Raw genomic sequence first — 8,046 nt, 5'->3', positions numbered from 1 at the left:
GGATTTTCTTTGGTGAGCTCCCAACTCATCCGACTTTATTGTAAAGTCTGACCTTTAAAAGAGGTCGGACTTTTCTTCTTGAGCTCTCTAAAAGGGGTCGGATTTTCTTTGTGAGCTCCCGGCTCATCTGACCTTTGAAGAAAAGTCTGACCATCATTCCCTCCAATGAAGACTGGGCCTTTGTCACTCCGACTTTCTTTTTTCTTTGGATCGGATTCCAGTTTTCTTCCTGGAAGACATCCATCTTTATTGGTGTGCAAACAACATCAAATTCTACCGCAGGAATATTTCTTTCCATATTCATTGGCAGTGATGTAATTTGTGAGCAACCAACGAAAGATGTACCATGTGAATTTTTCGTGTTATTCACTGCTCTGTTGTAATTGACATGTGAATCCAATGAAGAGAAAACTAGATTCATCACTTCATTGTCGGATTGGGTTGCATTCAAATGGATTGATGCTGCACTTTTTGGCATAAGTTGAAAAGAGAGGTTTCATTGTTTTTATCAACAACGTTTTCCCTTCTTTCTTCAATTACTGACTAATATGGGATATTTTATTTATTTATAAAACCTGTGAATTTGGAACATGCAACTGCTCCATTCCATGAGTGGGTATCATGGACTTTTCCGAGACTGTAAGTCGGCACAGATGTCATTGTCCATCCTATTTCACGAAGAGGTTGGGATTAGTCACGTTCCCTTTTCTCCCCTTCTTTTTTTATACGTAACTTCTTTTGCCAATTAAATTTTCTGAATTGAAAATTCTTTTATTCAATTGGCTTGAGTTCGTCCCTTTTTTTTTCACGTAACTTCTTTTGCCAATTGAATTTTCTGAATTGAAAATTCTTTTATTCAATTGGCTTGAGTTCGTCCCTTTTTTTTTCACGTAACTTCTTTTGCCAATTGAATTTTCTGAATTGAAAATTCTTTTATTCAATTGGCTTGAGTTCGTCCCTTTTTTTTTCACGTAACTTCTTTTGCCAATTGAATTTTTTGAATTGAAAATTCTTTTATTCAATTGGCTTGAGTTCGTCCCTTTTTTTTTCACGTAACTTCTTTTGCCAATTGAATTTTTTGAATTGAAAATTCTTTTATTCAATTGGCTTTTGAGTTCATCTTTTTTTCAAGTAACTTCTTTTGCCAATTGAATTTTCTGAATTGAAAATTCTTTTATTCAATTGGCTTTCGAGTTCATCTTGGTTTGCTTTCTACAATGGCCTTGGGACGGTGCTTTCTTCTCTTTTAATCCAATTTAACTGTAGAAGTAGAATCATCATCCCTATTTGATATCCTCTGCCCATTGGGAGAAGTTTTTACGGGATTTCTGGTATCCATAGAAACTGTATTCCAACTTCTTTTTAACATGCTTGCATCTTATTCATGTCGAGTGGTTGTCTGACTATGTTATTGATCATCCGCCATTATCAAGAGTTGAGCTCCAGGTCCCCGGCAACGGCGCCAATGTTCCGGGGCTTACCTAGAACCGGACGGTGGTTGGACTTGTTTGAGGCCCAAGCGCTGGAGGAGTGTGGTCTCCGACTTGGTTTACGCGTGGGAGCCGCCTCCGAGTTGTGTGTTCCAAGAGATATTTTTAAAAAAAAAAAGAGAAATTCTTTTTATTTTAAATTTATTTATTAATATTATAATAAAAAATTGAAAATTAAATAACAATAATTACTCGCATAATTAAATAGTAGATGCTAATATATATAAAACATTAGATATACCAAATATTATTATATACGATAAATAATTTTGTAACACGTCAAGTAATACATAACATACATCTAGTAATCCTAATTAACGGCTAATATGATAAATTTATAAAATTAAATCAAATCAATCTCAAATTGAGAGATTCTAATACTTCAAATTCTTTTTTCAATTAAGTTCTAATTCGATCTAATTTCATAAATTTATTATATTAATAATTAATTAAGACTCTTATATACATTAATAAATTTTAGTGCCATCAACAAAAAAAATAATAAAATGACTAATATGATTAAATTTAAAATTTTTAAAAAATAAAATTAATTAATTAATTTAAAAAAAATTAATTTAAAAAACGAATAATCTTTGAACACCAAATTTAACCATTTACTAATCATCAAATCGTGTCCAAAATTGCCCTTAACGGAACCCGATTGTTTGAAATTGTATTACCCTATAATAAGAGCTGGCTATGCCATGACCAAGCCATCAATGGAGGGTTCTCATTTTTAAAATCTACATTCTTCTACAACACGTGTTAAACAAAGAGAAATCCCTATAAACTAACATCTGTATCTTAGAGCGACTCAATTAATTAACAATCACAACCACAATAAGCTAAAAAGAAAAAGGAAAAAGAAATTAAAAATCCATTTATACTTAATGTATTGGCTTTATTTTTTTTATTTAATTCCCTTCTCATTTTTATTTTATAAAATCTTTAAAAATAGGATATCTGGGAAATTAATATAGGAACAAAAGACAAGCAATAGATTCCATTTCTCTTCGTCTTTTCATTATTTTTTCTTCACAAATAAAAAATAAAAGAAACATTATAAGAAATTAAAATATGAGTCAATTTGTAAGAACTCCAGAATATTTCTGCTGGATTTTTAGTCACTCGAGAACTAAAAAAACTTTCAGGTTGGTCATTAAGCTAGCAGAAGTAGAAACATTTGATTAATGGAAAAAGAAAGTATATACTACTTAATTAATTAAATTAATTCCCTTAGACCAAGCAAATATCATTAACTTCAAGAGTGCTACATATTGAAGGGTTCCAAAACTGAAGAAAGTTTCTAACCTATGCAAGTTGACTTACACTTACCAAAGGACTGGGACAAATAAATTAAAGGAAGATATATTTCTAAATTATTAAAGGTGATAATGTGCTACCATATTAAACAAAATTATTTTGAAAATTATATAGGTTTTACTAGATAAATAATGACTTTTGTGAACAATGTGAATAATAGATTTTAGAATTGATATAATAAAATAAAAGAAAAACACTCCACTCTCAAATTACCTCCTAATGTCTAATATTAGAATAACTATCCGCACACTTAGTAAATTAAACATCCAGTCATCGTTAACTGTGTATGAATAAATCGAATAAAAAAGAATAACCATCAAATTAAAAATCAACATATAATCATCTGTATACGTATTAAATTAAATATCCGATATATTCATTATTCACATTATTTAATATTTTTATTATCTTTTTATATTTTTTTTATGCATAATAATGGTGATGATGATCCATAAGAGCTAGGCCCCTCAACCTGCCTTTCTACGACCCGTGAACGTTGTTAAAATTGACTTCGTCTTATTGCATTTAATTTCGTCCTACGTCTACATACACTATATCTTAATAAAGAATAAGAATAACAATAACATTATTGGTAGTGAATAGGAATTTATATTATTAGGCTTTGTTATTAATAAATACAAGATCAATTGCACGTATTCCCTTGATAGTTTCGTTTATTATTATTTTATTTTGTTATCTTCTTTCCACAGCTACAATGTACGTATTATATGTTGGTAATTTTAAAATTGATCATCACATGGCCATTAAGCTAACATGACTCATCTTTCTTAGATGCATGTACGCATTGCAATTTAAAGTTCGGGGCAGATCATACATGATATGTTCTATACTTCTATATCGTGAGAAATTATTATTAGAACGAAATAATAATTTTAGTTTTTTATTAACTATTGTCTTAATAATTATATAAGTAAAACTTTAAATATATGTTGGTTTTTTAATATTAAAAAAATAAAAATTTAAAGCTTTTCTATTTAGAAATTAGAAAGATATTTAGAGGAGGAGTTAAGATCAGACTTTCAATTATTTAATGTTCATATATCATATATCAATTCAATTGAAATAGATACTCTAATTTGGCCCAGCTTCGAATATATATAATGAAAAATATTAAAAAATTATTAAAATTTATTATTTTTAGTCATCAGTTAACTATTAATGTTTAAAAGTGTTGAATTAAAGTATATTGTTAGATTACTAAATTATAAAAATTAGGTTGATGGTTAAAAATAAAAATTTTGATAATTTTCTAACATTTCTCATATATAATTTATCATAATTTTTAATCTATTCAACTTGTTTACAAAAAGTTTGCTTGGTTGAGCTGTCTTAAAGCTTAAAAAATTTAACTTGATAAATAAATTGAAAGGTGATGATGAAGTAATCAATTATTTAATAAGTTTATTAGTCACCATTAATTTTTCTATCTTAAGTCCTGGCCTATTTCAAGTTTCAACCACTCTATTATTATTGATTAATTATAATTGATTTTTGGGACCACAATAAAAGATGCAAGCACCCTGGTCTGGCTCATTCTTCGCATTTGAAGTTTTATTCCTAACGGAAAGTTATTTGATGAGTGAAGTAGAATAATACGCATATAACTAAGTCTAATAATTCGTTGATGAGTCTTAGAAGTTAGAACACGATAAAGGAGCAGGTGTATGTATAATTGTTAAATCGCATTCATTAACACAAATTTGATGCGGTATATACCTTCACATATACATATGCAAGATTCTTAAATGTTTGGATGTAGTTGACCTAATTCGTCATGCATAATTAATCTCTGAGATTAGTTGCGTTTGATCTTTCAACAAGAAAATTATATTGACCATTTAAGCAGCTAATGGAGATTATTGAAGTTCACTGAGTTTTTTCTTTCTAGTAAAATGAAGAGTAAATCCCTCCCCCGCCCACCCCCTTCTTTGTGTTGATAATTATGCATGTAATAATAATGATCTTGTGTCTTTAAAATTTTAAAAGTGACAGACAATATTAGTGAGAGATAATAATAGAAACTTATCCTATTTTTAAAATTACTAAATGGTCAATAATTTTTTAACTAAATCCAAACTAAATTATTAGATACTCCCTTTTTTTTATACGTACATGTTTGTTATGTGGCTGGATTAAGTTACCAAAAATACTTATACGTATAATATTTATTTTTTGGTTTTTCACGATATCCCTTAACCCGACAAGGCAAGGACTAATCCGTTACGGTACTGAGCTCCACTTAAAAGTTTGTCACTGGCTAATGGGTTGCTGCATGCACAAGGTGGGATTCGAACCAGTGACATTTGCTTAAACGGACTAGTGAGCTAACCACTAGACCAACCCAACTTAGTTTATATTATCGTATACAGTTGTGCTACTATACATTCAAGCAATTTTTCATCCAAATCTATCCAAACAGGTCAAAAAAAAAATCCAATCTCATTAAATGAAATCTGAAATACACGCGCAGAAACCCCTCCACCCCCAAACGTTACCATTTGCGCTTAAGTATAAAACAACGTTCATTCTTCAAACTCGAAACCGCTACTGGAGAATTTTAAATTTCTCTCAAAATCTCTCAAACCTCGTTCGTAATTGCTGCTACTGAAGAATCAAGTGAAGCTTTTGAAAGGAAGAAGAAAAAACAAACAAAAACAACAACACAGACTCCGCAAGGTATGAGAAAAACTATTGTTATAATATTCATTTAATTTCTCGTAAATCTTGCTTTCTCCTAACTCAATTTTAGGTTTAGTGGATTGAGTTGGTTCGTTTAGTAGATTGACTTATTCTAATTCTATTTTCTTTCCGTAATTAGGCCATACGAATGAAAATGTGGTGTTATTTTCTTTCTCTAATGTATAATTCGGTTCACCACTTACTTTAATTGACTTCATTTGCATGCAGAAATATTTTTCTCGTTGATTTAATGTTTATCACGTTTTATTCAAACATGAATAGAATTTGATTCATTGGAGTTAGTGATTTACATTTACTTGATTGTTAAGTGCTCACTTGAGCTCATTGCATGCAGAAATATTTTTCTTGATGATTTAATATTATCATGTTTTATTCAAACATGAATAGAATTCGGTTCATTAGAGTTGGTGATTTACATTCACTTGATTGTTAAGTGCTCACTTGAGTTAATTTTGTTTGTTCTTTTAGCAAAAATAAAAAAGACAATGGGGACAAAAAAGGAGAAGACTAACTATAACGTAAGTATATACACATTAAATAAATTCTATTTGGTTTATTTCTTATTTGATTTGGGTTCAAATTAAGTAATTTCTTTCAATTGAATTGTAGTAAAAATTGATGCCTTCAGGTGGGAGTATGCTCAATAAATTGAGATACCAAGTGATTCAAGCTTCTGAAGTCATAAGACTCCCTAAGCTATCTGCTGTCCTCTCAAGCATTTTTTGTAAATTCACATATGAGGATATAGACAATAACTATGTCATAGTTTCAGACACTAATTTGTTTAACTCAGTGTAAAAAACTAAACACTTCTTCTAATGTTAATGTATATATGTGAATGTTAATGCAAATTTAATATTAATATATATATTTTTTGGAACTGTCTAGACTGTTATTTTCTTCTAGGTTCAAAGTGAATGGATTCATGGTATTTATAAAACATCAAGAAACCCAAAAAATACAAATGAATTGAAATTAATACACCAGATGAACCGAAAAAGAGTATATATCTATTCAATTTCAAAATCACCTAAACTCTTTGATATAACAAAAAAGTGACTATTCAGTAAATAACATCAATCAGAAATTAACCCTCCTATAAATTTAATGAACCAAATTTTGCTCATACATGAATGGAAATTGTTTGAGCATATCTGCTTGGTCTAGACAACAAGTGTGCGAATGATTCAGAACAATTTTGGAAATTATTCAAAGACCGACATCCTTCAATATATGTACGTAAATCCTGGCTGGATAGTTTATTTCCACTGAGGAGCTTATCTTTAGAGTTTGAGATATCTTGGATTTTCACTTCCCCTTTCTATTACATATGATTAGTTGATTCTTAATCTCATCTCCCTTCCAAGTCGTTTTCCTTATTTCGGTAGAAAAATCGATAAGTTTGGAATAACTTTTGTAGAACTTTTCAACTTCTTCTAGTATTTTGAAAGTCATTGCAACCTTTGGGACAAATTGTTCATCCACAACAGCCTTGGACTGCATAATGAACCAAAAATATTATTAAGACAAAACAATTGTATAATACTAAATGAACTGAAGACTGTCCATTATATAAATTCAAATTCGAACACCTGCCTGTAGAATGAACCAAAAATATAAATCAAAATGCTAAATAAACCGAACATTGTATATATAAAATTGAATTCAAAATACATGCATCTAAAATTTAGAGATTATCAATTCAATTCAAAATACCTATGTCCATTTAATTCAATTCAATACAATTTAGCAATTGCATTCCATTCAATTCAACTCAAAATTGAATAATCCAAATTTTGTCTGCCTGATTCAATTTAGAAGAATACTCCAAATCACTCACATTCAACTGGTTTGAAGTTGAATCATTCATTGTTTTGATAAATCCTATGCAAATTGAAGAAGAAAACAAAGAACAACAACGAGGAGCAGAGAAGATAACAGAGAAGAATGATGAGAACATAGAGGAAGGACGATAGCAGAGAAGAATGAAAAAGAAAATTGCAATGCAAATCGAAAAAAGTTTACGTTGAGGAAGAAGCTTTACGGAATTACGTTAATCAGGAGAGAGGGGAGCATGTGTATTTGAAATAAGGTGGAGGGAGGGGGTGCATGAATGCAAGACTACTTGGATGACTTGGTTAGGGTTATTACATGGATGTGGAGCATTATTGTATTGTATAATATATATAAAAGTAGTTTTTTATTTTACTATTATTTCTCACTTAAACTTAAAAACTTGAAAAAAAATTAATCACCTTACTCTAATTCTTTTATTTTTATTTTTATTTTTTTCCTCAAATCATAGTTATCAGAACTGAATCGATAATTAATCCGGTCATACAATCGGGGGTCATTGGGTCACTGGTCAACTGGCGAGTCGCTGATTCACCTAGTTGACCCAATCATAATTAAATAAAATATAAAAATAAAATTAAAATTAAAATTTAAAACTTAAAATACATATTTTTACAAATATATTAATAACAATCAAGTATCAAATATCAATTCTTAG

This window comes from Arachis duranensis, chromosome 1, assembly GCF_000817695.3.
Source record: "Arachis duranensis cultivar V14167 chromosome 1, aradu.V14167.gnm2.J7QH, whole genome shotgun sequence".
Classification (NCBI taxonomy): Eukaryota; Viridiplantae; Streptophyta; class Magnoliopsida; order Fabales; family Fabaceae; genus Arachis; species Arachis duranensis.
Note: the sequence above shows the minus strand (reverse complement) of the source record.